This window comes from Pristiophorus japonicus, unplaced genomic scaffold (genome assembly GCF_044704955.1).
Source record: "Pristiophorus japonicus isolate sPriJap1 unplaced genomic scaffold, sPriJap1.hap1 HAP1_SCAFFOLD_476, whole genome shotgun sequence".
NCBI classification, from domain to species: domain Eukaryota; kingdom Metazoa; phylum Chordata; class Chondrichthyes; family Pristiophoridae; genus Pristiophorus; species Pristiophorus japonicus.
This window is the reverse complement of record NW_027254381.1, coordinates 241268-255364: the sequence shown is the minus strand read 5'-3', so window position 1 is coordinate 255364 and position 14097 is coordinate 241268. Positions and strand designations below refer to the sequence as shown.

Below are 14097 nucleotides of genomic sequence, written 5' to 3'. Positions count from 1 at the left end.
ATCAGTCATTGAAGGTTGGCATGCAGGTACAGCAGGCGGTTAAGAAAGCAAATGGCATGTTGGCCTTCATAGCAAGGGGATTTGAATACAGGGGCAGGGAGGTGTTGCTACAGTTGTACAGGGCCTTGGTGAGGCCACACCTGGAGTATTGTGTACAGTTTTGGTCTCCTAACTTGAGGAAGGACATTCTTGCTATTGAGGGAGTGCAGCGAAGATTCACCAGACTGATTCCCGGGATGGTGGGACTGACCTATCAAGAAAGACTGGATCAACTGGGCTTGTATTCACTGGAGTTCAGAAGAATGAAAGGGGACCTCATAGAAACGTTTAAAATTCTGACGGGTTTAGACAGGTTAGATGCAGGAAGAATGTTCCCAATGTTGGGGAAGTCCAGAACCAGGGATCACAGTCTGAGGATAAGGGGTAAGCCATTTAGGACCGAGATGAGGAGAAACTTCTTCACCCAGAGAGTGGTGAACCTGTGGAATTCTCTAGCACAGAAAGTAGTTGAGGCCAATTCACTAAATATATTCAAAAGGGAGTTAGATGAAGTCCTTACTACTCGGGGGATCAAGGGTTATGGCGAGAAAGCAGGAAGGGGGTACTGAAGTTTCATGTTCAGCCATGAACTCATTGAATGGCGGTGCAGGCTAGAAGGGCTGAATGGCCTACTCCTGCACCTATTTTCTATGTTTCTATCACCCCTCATCCTTCTGAACTCCAACGAGTAAAGACCCAGTCTACTCAATCTATCATCATAAGGTAACCCCCTCATTTCTGGAATCAGCCTAGTGAATCGTCTCTGTACCCCTTCCAAAGCTAGTATATCCTTCCTTAAGTAAGGTGACCAAAACTGCACGCAGTACTCCAGGTGCGGCCTCACCAATACCCTGTACAGTTGCAGCAGGACCTCCCTGCTTTTGCACTCCATCCCCCTCGCAATGAAGGCAAACATTCCATTTGCCTTCCTGATTACCTGCTGCACCTGCAAACTAACTTTTTGGGATTAAGTTTCATGCACAAGGACCCCCAGGTCCCTCTGCATCTCAGCATGTTGTAATTTCTCACCATTCAAATAATATTCCCTTTTACTGTTTTTTTTTCCCAAGGTGGATGACCTCACACTTTCCGACATTGTATTCCATCTGCCAAACCTTCGCCCATTCGCTTAACCTGTCCAAATCTCCTTGCAGTCTCTAAGTCCTCAACACAACCCGCTTTCCCACTCATCTGCAAATTTTGTTGCACTACACTCTGTCCCCTCTTCTAGGTCACCTATGTATATTGTAAACAGTTGTGGACCCACCCAACACCGGGAACACCAACCCGCCCCGTCCCGTCAGAATCCTTCCCAAATGCCGAACACCCGCGGATGTCGAGCCCCCAGCCCTGGTCACCCCGGAGCCACGCCCCCGCGACGCCAACCACATCACATCCACCAACCGCCATCTGCACAGTCAACCCGTCCACACCACTCTGAACACTCCCCGCACCGAGGCACAGAGCCCCCAGCCAGCCCCTCCAACACACTTCGCCCCCCCAGACCTTCGCTGCAATGTGGCCCCTCCTGTCCCCCGCCCTGGGTTTCTCCGCCCCCGCCCCCTCCCTACCTCCACTACTCTCCCCTCCATCCCCCGCTCCCGTCTCCTTCATCTTCCCTCTGCTTCCCCGCACAGGCTTCCATCTTGGGGGCAGTAACCTTCTGGGGCCAGGAGTTTTAGCCCCCGGCGTGGAAGTCCTGCTCTCGCCGCAGAATTGGCCTTACCACCCCTCAATGGAAGCGGAGTGCAATTTCCCACACTCCACTTCCTTTGGGGGCAGTTACCGGGGCACGAAGGATTCTCCTGTGACAGTTTGAACTGGTGCTCTCCACTCTCTCTCCTGCGACAGTTACATTGGGTCCCTTAATCCAAATCATTGATATAGATTGTGAATAGCTGGGGCCCAAGCACTGATCCTTGCGGTACCCCACTAGTTACAGCCTGCCAATCTGAAAATGACCCGTTTATTCCTATCCTCCGTTTTCTCTCCGTTAACCAATCTTCAATCCATGCTAGTATTTTACCCACAATCGCATGGGTCCTCATTTTGTTCAATAACCTCTTGTGTGGCACCTTATCAAATGCCTTCAGTAAATCCAAATACACCCCATCCACTGATTCTCCCTTATCTAACCTACTAGTTACAACCTCAAAAACTGTATTCGCTGTTCACGATGTGGTCTCCTGTATATTGGGGAGACCAAATGCAGATTGGGTGAGCACTTTGTGGAACACCTCCGTTCAGTCTGCGAGTGTGACCCTGAGCTTCCGGTCTCCTGTCACTTTAATTCCCCACTCCCACTCTGACCTCTCTGTCCTTGGTGTCCTACACTGTTCCAGTGCAGCTCAACGCAAGCCCAAGGAACAGTACCCCATCTTTCGATTAGGCACTTTACAGCCTTCCGGACTCAACATCAAGTTCAACAATTTCAGACCATAATCTCTGCCCATATTTTGTTCCCTTTCCTCCCTTTTATTTTTACAAACTTCTCCCAGTTTCCCATGACAGCTGGTAATTATTCAGGCATTCACACCCTATCTAGACTCACCTTTTGTTTCCTAACTTGTGCCATTACTTTATCAGTTTGGCCCATCATCGCTTTTGTCTCTTAAACCACTTCTGCCTCCCACCCGATCACAGATATTCCCTTTTGTTCTTTCCTCCCCTCCCCCTTTCAGGGCCCCAGCACTTCCTTAACAATCTGTTACATTTGAAACTTTTGCCAGTTCTGACGAAGGGTCACAGACCCGAAACGTTGGCTCTGCTTCTCTCCACTGATGCTGCCTGACCCGCTGAGATTTCCAGCTTTTTCTGTTTTAAATTGATTCGTTAATTCATTCTTTTTTACGATTTTAGTTTTATTATTTATTGGTTTTATCTCATTTAGTCACTAATTAAAGAAAGTAATTATAAATTAGATTGTTTGTCCGTTATCCAGAATCAGATGAGCAGAAATTTTCGCCAAATATTGGAAAGACCGAAGCCATTATGTTTGGCCCCCGTCACAAACTGCGTTCCCTAACCACTGACTCCATCCCTCTCCTGAGCATGAATCTGAAAATGAACAAGACTGTTCACAACCTCAATGTCATATTTGACCCTGAAATGAGTTGAGCCACATATCTGCAGTATAACTAAAATTGCCTTTTTTCACCTCCGTAACATTGCCCACTCAGGCCCTGCTTCAGCTCTTCTGCTGCTGAAACCCTCATCCATGCCTTTGTTACCTCTAGACTTGACTATTCCAACTCACTCCTGTCCTCCCACATTCTACACGACAGAAACTTGAGGTCATCCAAAACTCAGCAGCCCATCCTAACTCGCACCAAGTCACGATCACCCACCACCCCTGTGCTCGCTGACCAACATTGGCTCCCGGTTAAACAACTCTCGATTTCAAAATTCTCATCCCAGTTTACAAATCGCTCTTTCTCAGCCTCACAACCCCACGAGACGTCTGCGCTCCCCAAATTCTGCCCTCTTGAACATCCCTCATTATAATCGCTCCACCAGCGGTGGCCGTGCCCTCAGCTGCCTGGGCCCCAAGCTCGGGAACTCCCTCCCTAAACCTCTCCCTCTCTTTCCTCCTTTAACACGCTCCTTAAAACCTGCCCCTTTAAACAAGTTGTTGGACATCTGCCTTAATTTCTCCTTTTGTGTCTGGGTGTTAAATGTATGTGTTGTGTCTGTAATGCTGCTGTGAAGCCCTTGGGACGTGTTGCTCTGTTAAAGGGCGCTATATAAATACAAGATGTGATTCCAGCAATGGACAGTTTGTCAGCCCGCGGAGGGACAAAGCCTGTCCGACTCACCAACCAATCAGCGGCCTGCAGCAACGTGACGTCATTACCCCTCAGCAGATTCTGCCCCAAGATGGCGGCCGGTGCCGGGGGCCTGTCACCGGGAGAAGCCCCGCTGCTGCCCCCCGGGGACCCCGCTTGGGGCAAACGCCGGAGACGTAGGTTTTTGTTTCGGGCCTGAGGCCTAGCCCGGGTGTTCAGAAAGTCACCCCGCCGGTTCCAGGGCTCCCCTGTGCCGCCAATGAAGGACCTAATATTCCGGAACCCGAACTATACCCTGAAGGGTGGAAGATGCCTGTGCTTGTATTTTTTTAACGTGTGGTTGCACACCAGCCACCCCTACTCCCCAATTCCTAACCCCAACCCCACCTTCACCCCTACTCTCAAACCCCCCTCACCCTAACCCATCCTTCACCCCGACTCTCCAACCCCCTCACCCTAACCCCTCCTTCACCCCAACTCTCAAACCCCCCCCCCTCACCCCAACCCCTCCTTCACCCCAACTCTAACCCCCTCACAGCAACCCCTCCTTCACCCCAACTCCTATTTCACACATACAATTTCATTTTGACCATCACTTCTACCAATTATCATACACTGGAGGTAAATCTCAGGAGCTTCTGTGTGATGGTGAGGTGATCACTGGACAATAAAGCTCGGAGACTGGTGGGGAGCTGCTCATTATCCCCAGTGTGATTTAATCCCCTTTCCCACTGAATACTGTGGACAGACATGGTCACCTTGGTAACAGAATGCTCAGTGTGACATCACTTTCTAAACAAGAGCACACAAGACAATGGGTTATCAATAAATGGTAAAGGTATTAAACAGTCTGCAATTGCATTGCAAACAAAATGGAAATAAAATGCTGGAAAATAATTGGTGAAGATAATTTATCTCTGGAATTGACTAACAAACATTAAAAATGATGTGCTTTGTATACACACACAATATATATATATAGTGCGATCAACATTCTATGATCTTTAGCCCATCCAGTGGTTGGTGGATCAGGATATAAAGAGACCATGCGCTGTTCCTCCCCCCACTGCCTGGGGGAATGGGGCAGATATTTACAGGGACAGGGACTCCCCTTTCTCTGCCTCATTATATTTAAAGGGACAGTCCAGTTTATCTTGCGGTGTTGGAGGACTTCACTAACAGAGCTCCCATCAACAGTCGCTCCTTTCTGTACTGTGCAGTGACTGTAAAGCTGTCTATTTCATTGACTTGAGCCTTTCTAAAATGTCTCACTGTTTTTGCTGATTCAAGTGTATAATTTGGAAAGATTTCAGAAGTGCACACTGTGACGAAAGTGTTGGTTAAAGGTGGAGTCAAATTTGTTTCAAAATATTCTGTTCTAATACTCCCCAACCCCCCAAATTTTAGAACACTGCAATACTGACTGGGAAGTTCCCAAGTTCAATCCATGATCTGGGCTGTGAGTTGATCTCAGCCAAGGCAGCAGTTCAGGGGTTATAATTGTCCTCAGTACCACTGGGCTAAATATGAGTTAAAAATCAGCCAGTGTCCCTACTTTTCATACCGATCCAGTGAGCTGAACTGGGAAGTGTGTGGATGTCATTTGAGGACAGGATTTGAGGCTGTGATGCCTACCATAGTGGAAATCCTGCTGGCACTTACTGAGTCGACTGACCGTGAGGCACTAGAGGTTAACTAATGTCTGTGGAATTGCACCCAGCCAGATTCAGCATTTTCTGGAGATAATAAATCTCGGACGATGAAAGGAATGTTGAATTTAGACAGTGAGGATGGAGGGTGAGTGTCGAGAATAAGGAATTTACAGCTTAGGGGGGACAGGAGGGGACAGAATGTTCTGTAGAATCTAGAATTGTTCTGAATTTCTATCCTGTATTTAAAGTAACAATGTTTGTAACCACCATTTATTTGCAGGATATTAGAAGGGGAGGATCTGCAGCTGGGAAACTCAATCCAAACATCGCGTCAAGATTTGACAGATTCCCGGATTGATCAGGATCACCTTCTCATCAGCCTTTGTAAAAACACCAATCACAGCGGGGAGAAACAGGACACATGTTCTGTGTGTGGATACACCTTCAACCAATCGTTTAGCCTGTGAGACTCGTGTACCCACCTGACTCAACACTGTAAATGTGGGGACAGTGGGAATGGATGCTGTTGTACATGTAAAGTGATTCAGTCGCTCATCTCACCAACGGACGTTCGAGGCATTAGATAACAGACTTTCTCCTGTGAATATAGAGCTGGTTTATTGGGCCGTAATGTGTTTACTTATTCATCTTGTTGACTCTAAATCTTTGCCAATTATTTGATGTGATCGGTTTACATGTACGTATTTTAAAAAATCTGTTTGCTGAGTGGATTCAAATACAAATTGAAACCAGGTTTGCAGGCGTGATGCTCCATTCACACATCGAAGGTGAGAGAGAAGCTGTGGGGCACACGCAAAGTCCAGTATCTAAAGGTGATTAACAGACTGGGTTTTATGTTTTGTGATCCTGGGCATGTTATCAACACCTTCCCTGGATACCAAGGCGAGGAGATCAACTCTGGATGGTATGGGAAACTGAGACTTGCCCCTGAGAGTAACCGAAGGTATAAGAACTAAAATAATCCAGAGTTAGAGAGGAGAAAAGGCCCAAAATGGAGCAGTCAGTAACAGGATGTCAATTAGTCTCTTCTTATTTTGGAGTCATCAAATATTGACACACTCTGTTATTTGAAATAACAAAATATTAAACTCTAGCCTAGTTATAGGGGTTATTAACATCAGCAGAAGCAATCCCCAACTGACAGAATGAACACGATTCAATTAGGATGTGATTAACAAAGAAACATAGAAAATAGGTGCAGGAGTAGGCCATTCGGCCCTTCTAGCCTGCACCCCCATTCAATGAGTTCATGGCTGAACATGCAACTTCAGTAGCCCATTTCTGCTTTCTCGCCATACCCCTTGGTCCCCCTAGTAGTAAGGACTACATCTAACTCCTTTTTGAATATATTTAGTGAATTGGCCTCAACAACTTCTGTGGTAGAGAATTCCACAGGTTCACCACTCTCTGGGTGAAGAAGTTTCTCCTCATCTCGGTCCTAAATGGCTTACCCCTGATCCTTAGTCTGTGACCCCTAGTTCTGGACTTCCCCAACATTGGGAACATTCTTCCTGCATCGAACCTGTCTAAACCCGTCAGAATTTTAAACATTTTTATGAGATCCCCTCTCATTCTTCTGAACTCCAGTGAATACAAGCCCAGTTGATTCAGTCTTTCTTGATATGTCAGTCCTGCCATCCTGGGAATCAGTCTGGTGAAACTTTGCTGTACTCCCTCAATAGCAAGAATGTCCTTCCTCAAGTTAGGAGACCAAAACTGTACACAATACTCCAGGTGTGGCCTCACCAAGGCCCTGTACAACTCTGGTAATACCCCCCTGCCACTGTACTCAAATCCCCTCGCTATGAAGGCCAACATGCCATTTGCTTTCTTAACCGCCTGCATGCCAACCTTCAATGACTGATCTACCATGACACCCAGGTCTCGTTGCACCTCCCCTTTTCCTAATCTGTTACCATTCAGATAATAATCTGTCTCTGTTTTTACCACCAAAGTGGATAACCTGACATTTATCTACATTATACTTCATCTGCCATGCATTTGCCCACTCACCTAGCCTATCCAAGTCACTGCAGCCTCATAGCATCCTCCTCGCAGCTCACACTGCCACCCAACTTAGTGTCATCCGCAAATTTGGAGATACTACATTTAATCCCCTCGTCTAAATCATAAATGTACAATGTAAACAGCTGGGGCTCCAGCACAGAACCTTGCGGCACCCCACTAGTCACTGCCTGCCATTCTGAAAAGTACCCGTTTACTCCTACTCTTTGCTTCCTGTCTGACAACCAGTTCTCAATCCACGTCAGCACACTACCCCCAATCCCATGTGCTTTAACTTTGCACATTAATCTCTTGTGTGGGACCTTGTCGAAAACCTTCTGAAAGTCCAAATATACCACATCAACTGGTTCTCCCTTGTCCACTCTACTGGAACCATCCGCCAAAAATTCCAGAAGATTTGTCAAGCATGATTTCCCTTTCACAAATCCATGCTGACTTGGACCTATCATGTCACCTCTTTCCAAATGCGCTGCTATGACATCCTTAATAATTGATTCCATCATTTTACCCACTACCGATGTCAGGCTGACCGGTCTATAATTCCCTGTTTTCTCTCCCTCCTTTTTTAAAAAGTGGGGTTACATTAGCTACCCTCCACTCCATAGGAACTGATCCAGAGTGTATGGAATGTTGGAAAATGACTTGTCAATGCATCCGCTATTTCCAAGGCCACCTCCTTAAGTACTCTGGGATGCAGATCATCAGGCCCTGGGGATTTATCGGCCTTCAATCCCATCAATTTCCCCAACACAATTTCCCGGCTAATAAGGATTTCCCTCAGTTCCTCCTTCTAACTAGACCCTCTGATCCCTTTTATATCCGGAAGGTTGTTTGTGTCCTCCTTAGTGAATACCGAACCAAAGTACTTGTTCAATTGGTCTGCCATTTCTTTGTTCCCAGTTATGACTTCCCCTGATTCTGACTGCAGGGGACCTACGTTTCTCTTTACTAACCTTTTTCACTTTACATATCTATAGAAGCTTTTGCAGTCCGTCTTAATGTTCCTGCAAGCTTCCTCTTGTACTCTATTTTCCCTGCTCTAATCAAACCCTTTGTCCTCCTCTGCTGAGTTCTAAATTTCTCCCAGTCCCCGGGTTCGCTGCTTTTTCTGGACAATTTGTATGCCACTTCCTTGGCTTTAATACTATCCCTGATTTGCCTTGATAGCCACGGTTGAGCCACCTTCCCTTTTTTATTTTTACGCTAGAGAGGGATGTACAATTGTTGTAGTTCATCCATGCGGTCTCTAAATGTCTGCCATTGCGCATCCACTGTCAACCCCTGAAGTATCATTCGCCAATCTATCCGAGTCAATTCACGCCTCATACCTTCAAAGTTACCCTTCTTTAAGTTCTGGACCATGGTCTCTGAATTAACTGTTTCATTCTCCATCCGAATGTAGAATTCCACCATATTATGGTGACTCTTCCCCAAGGGGCCTCGCACAACAAGATTGCTAATTAATCCTCTCTCATTACACAACACCCAGTCTAAGATGGCCTCCCCCCTTGTTGGTTCCTCGACATATTGGTCTAGAAAACCATCCCTTATGCACTCCAGGAAATCCTCCTCCACCGTATTGCTTCCAGTTTGGTTAGCCCAATCTATGTCCATATTAAAGTCACCCATGATAACTGCTGCACCTTTATTGCATGCAACCCTAATTTCCTGTTTGATGCCCTCCCCAACATCACTACTACTGTTTGGAGGTCTGTACACAACTCCCACTAATGTTTTTTGCCCTTTGGTATTCCGTAGCTCCACCCATACCGATTCCACATCATCCAAGCTAATGTCTTTCCTTACAATTGCATTAATTTCCTATTTAACCAGCAACGCCACCCCGCCTCCTTTTCCTTTCTGTCTATCCTTCCTAAATGTTGAATACCCTTGGATGTTGAGTTCCCAGCCTTGGTCACCCTGGAGCCTTGTCTCCGTGATGCCAACCACATCGTATCCGTTAACTGCTATCTGCACAGTTAATTCGTCCACCTTATTCCGAATACTCCTTGCATTGAGGCACGGAGCCTTCAGGCTTGCCTTTTTAACACACTTAGACTCTTTAGAATTCTGCTGCAAAGTGGCCCTTTTTTTTTTGCCTTGAGTTTCTCAGCCCTCCACCTTTACTCATCTCCTTTCTGTCTTTCGCATCTGTCTCCATTTTGTTAACAGCATCAACAACAGTAGATTCCAACCCCTGCAGTCACTTGTGAGCTTGCTCAGTACAAACGGTCTGCACCTGGCAGGACCGGAACCAATGTTTGCAAGTGCTGTTGGGGAGGGTTTAAACTAATACGGCAGGGGGATGGGAATCTATGCAGGGAGACAGAGTAAAATGGCGGCAGAAGCAAAAGGAGATAAGGAAAAGTGGAGGGCAGAGACATCAAAGGCAAAAATCAAAAAAGGCCACATTACAACATAATTCTAAAAGAATCAAGAGTGTTAAAAACACAAGCCTGAAGGATCTGTGTCTCAATGTGAGGAGCATTCATAATAAGGCGCAGATAGCTGTTAACGGATATAATGTAATTGGGATTACGGAGACATGGCTGCAGGGTGACCAAAGCTGGGAACTCAACATCCAGGGGTATTCAGTATTCAGGAAGGATAGACAGAAAGGAAAAGTAGATGGTGTAGTGTTACTGGTTAAGGAGGAGATAAATGCAATAGTAAGGAAGGACATTAGCTTGGATGATGTGTAATCTGTACGGGTACAACTGCGGAACACCAAAGGGCAGAAAATGCGAGTGGGAGTTGTGTACAGATCACCAAACAATAGTAGTGAGTTTGGGGATGGCATCAAACAGGAAATTAGGGATGCGTGCAATAAAGGTACGGCAGTTATCATGGGTGACTTTAATCTACATATAGATTGGGCTAACCAAACTGGTAGCAATACGGTGGAGGAGCATTGCCTGGAGTGTAAAAGGGATGGTTTTCTCGACCAGTATGCAAAGGAGCCAACTAGAGAGCTGGCCATCCTAGACTGGATGTTGTGTAATGAGAGAGGATTAATTAGCAATCTTGTTGTGCGAGGCCCCTTGGGGAAGAGTGACCATAATATGGTAAAATTATTCCTTAAGATGGAGAGTGACACAGTTAAATCAGAGACTAGGGTCCTGAACTTAAAGAAAGGTACCTTCGATGGTATGAGACGTGAATTGGCGGATAGACTGGCGAATGATACTTAAAGTGCTGATGGTGGCTTGGCAATGGCAGACATTTAAAGATCACATGGATGAACTTCAACAATTGTACATCCCTCTCTGGCGTAAAAAAATCGGGAAGATGGCTCAACCATGCTAACAAGGGAAATTAGGGATAGTGTTAAATCCAAAGAAGAGGCATATAAATTGGACAGAAAAAGTAGCAAACCTGAGGACTGGGAGAAATTTAGAATCCAGTAGAGGAGGACAAAGGGTTTAATTAGGAGGGGGAAATCATCATCATAGGCAGTCCCTCAAAATGAGGATGACTTGCTTCCATGCCAAAATAGGATGAGTAAACAGGTGTTACAATAAAGCACCTAATATTCCAGGTCCCGAACTACATCCTGAAGGGTGGAAGATGCCTCTGCATAGATTTTTTTAATGTGTGGTGGCCGTTGCACACCAGCCACCACATGGGCTTGACAGAGCTAGGTCTTGGTCCAGTGGCAAGGATTAACCAGGACGACTGGAGACCAGCTCTGCTGCATGGACCTAGTGCACACACATATCGCAGTGTGGGCTGGCCCGTGCTGCCTCTGGGCCCCTGGCCCCGAACTCACACCTCTCCTGGGCCCCAATCACGTCCCTCCACAGTCTCTCGCCGCTTCTTCGCCCTGACCTCGCTGCTCCTGCTGCACCGACCCACCTTCCAATCATCAACCTGGACCTTGATGACATCACTCTTTGTTGCCTTCACAGCTCGCGCTGCTCCCTGGGCCGCACGCTGCTCATTTTATGGCCCCGATCTGCCATAACATATCCCGATCTTCTAATATAACATGGACAGGGTATCCGGTCATTTATCACATTGCTGTTTGTGGGAGCTTGCTGTGTTCAAATTGGCTGCCGCGTTTCCCACATTACAACAGTGACTACACTCCAAAAGTACTTCATTGGCTGTAAAGCATTTGAGACGTTTGGTGGACATGAAAGGCGCTATATCAATGCAAGTCTTTCTTAATACAAAAGCAAAATACTGCAGATGCTGAAATCTGAAATAATAACAAACTGTTGGAAATCTCAGCAGGTCAGGCAACATCTGAGAGCAAAAATAGAGTGTGAGAGGAAGCTTGCAGGAAACATAAAAACTGACTGCAAAAGCTTCTATAGATATGTGAAGAGAACTAGATAAGTGAAAACAAATATAGGTCGCTTGCAGTCAGAATCAGGTAAATTTATAATGTGGAACAAAGAAATGGCAGGCCAATTGAACAAATACTTTGGTTCTGTCTTCACTAAGGAAGACACAAATAACCTTTCAGAAATATTAGGGGACCAAGGGTCTAGCGAGAAGGGGGAACTGAAGGAAATCCTGATTAGTCAGGAAATTGTGTTACGGAAATTTATGGGATTGAAGGCCGATAAATCCCCAGGGCCTGATAGACTGCATCCCAGAGTACTTAAGGAAATGGCCCTAGAAATAGTGGATGCATTGGTGGTCATTTTCCTTCATTCTATCGACTCTGGATCAGTTTCTATGGATTTAAGGGTAGCGAGTGTAATACCACTTTTTGAAAAAGTGAGCAAGAAACCAGAATTATAGACTGGTTAGCCTGACATCAGTCGTGGGGAAAATGTTGGAATCAATGATTAAAGATGTAACAGCAGTGCATTTGGAAAGCAGTGACAGGATCGGTCCAAGTCAGCATGAATTTATGAAAGGGAAATCATGCTTGACAAATCTTCTAGAATTTTTTGAGGATGTAACTAGTGGAGTGGACAAGGGAGAGCCAGTGGATGTGGTGTATTTGGACTTTCAAAAGGCTTTTGACAAGATCCCACAAAAGAGATTAGTGTGCAAAATTAAAGCACATGGTATTGGGGATAATGTATTGACGTGAATAGAGAACTGCTTGGCAGACAGGAAGCAAAGAGTAGGCATAAATGGGTCCTTTTCAGAATGGCAGGTAGTGACTAGTGGGTTACCGCAAGGTTCAGTGCTGGGACCTCAGCTATTTACAATATACATTAATGATTTAGACGAAGGAATTGAATGTAATCTCTCCAAGTTTGCAGATGACACTAAGCTGGGTGGCAGCGTGAGCTGTGAGGAGGATGCTAAGAGGCTGCAGGGTGGCTTGGACAGGTTGCATGAGTGGGCAAATTCATGGCAGATGCAGTATGATGTAGATAAATGTGAGGTTATCCACTTTGGTGGCAAAAACATGAAGGCAGAATATTATCTGAATGGTGACAGATTAGGAAAAGGGGAGGTACATCGAGATCTGGGTGTCATGGTACATCAGTCATTAAACGTTAGCATGCAGGTACAGCAGGCAGTGAAGGCGGCAAGTGGCATGTTGGCCTTCATAGCGAGGGGATTTGAGTATAGCAGGGAAGTCTTACTGCAGTTGAACAGGGCCTTGGTGAGGCCACACCTTGAATATTGTGTACAGTTTTGGTCTCCTAATCTGAGGATGGACATTCTTGCTATTGAGGGAGTGCAGCGAAGGTTCACCAGACTGATTCCTGGGATGGCAGGACTGACATATGAAGAAAGACTGGATCAACTCGGCTTATATTCACTGGAATTTAGAAGAATAAGAGTGGATCTCATAGAAACATAAAATTCTGACAGGATTGGACGGGTTAGATGCAGGAAGAATGTTCCGGATGTTGGGGAAGTCCAGAACCAGGTCTCACAGTCTAAGGATAAGGGGTAAGCCAATTAAGACTGAGATGAGGAGAAACTTCTTCACTCAGAGAATTGTGAACCTCTGGAATTCTCTACCACAGAAAGTTGTTGAGGCCAGTTCGTTAGATATATTCAAAAGGGGGTTAGATGTGGCCCTTACAGCTAAAGGGATCAAGGGGTATGGGGAGAAAGCATTGAATGGTGGTGCAGGCTCGAAGGGCCGAATGGCCTACTCCTGCACCTATTTTCAATGTTTCTATAACGGGCAAAAATCTGGCAGATGGACCATGTGGTAAAATGTCAGGTTATCCCCTTTGGTAGGAAAAAGAAAAAACTAAATTATTGAAATGGGGACTATTGCAAAATGCTGTAGTACAGAGGGATCTGGAGGTTCTTCTACATGAAACTCAAAAAGTTAGCATGCAAATACAGCAAGTAATCAGGAAGGCAAATGCAATGCTGGCCTTTATTGCAAGGGGGGTGGAGTATGAAAGTAGGGAAGTCCTGCTACACCTGTACAGGGCATTGGTAAAACCACACCTGGAATACTGCGCACAGTTTTAGTCTGGACTTGTCTCTATTCCCATGCCGAGGGGATTGCTGCACCAGATGGGAGGGGCAACATTTGGGGACACGGATTCCCCACCAATTCCCATTCCCCTTCTTTCTGGTGGATAATGGAGGGGCCACTGTGTGTAATGTGCAAGTCAGTAAGAATTGTCAGCAAGCTC

The 14097-nt window shown here is 46.0% G+C and overlaps 1 protein-coding gene across 9 annotated transcripts in view; it reads left to right on the top strand.

Annotated features, from left to right (window-relative positions):
• The window catches only part of LOC139252676 (zinc finger protein 239-like), a 111017-nt gene that overhangs the window by 18180 nt on the left and 78740 nt on the right, over nt 1-14097 (top strand). For 2 of the 9 annotated variants that reach the window (XR_011591504.1, XR_011591502.1), the window contains exon 3: nt 5757-6230. The exons of the other annotated variants lie outside the window; for them this stretch is intronic. The gene's annotated coding sequence lies outside the window, so the exon portion shown is untranslated. Of the gene's footprint in view, nt 1-5756; nt 6231-14097 lie in introns of those variants that run through there. 9 annotated transcript variants of the gene reach the window in all.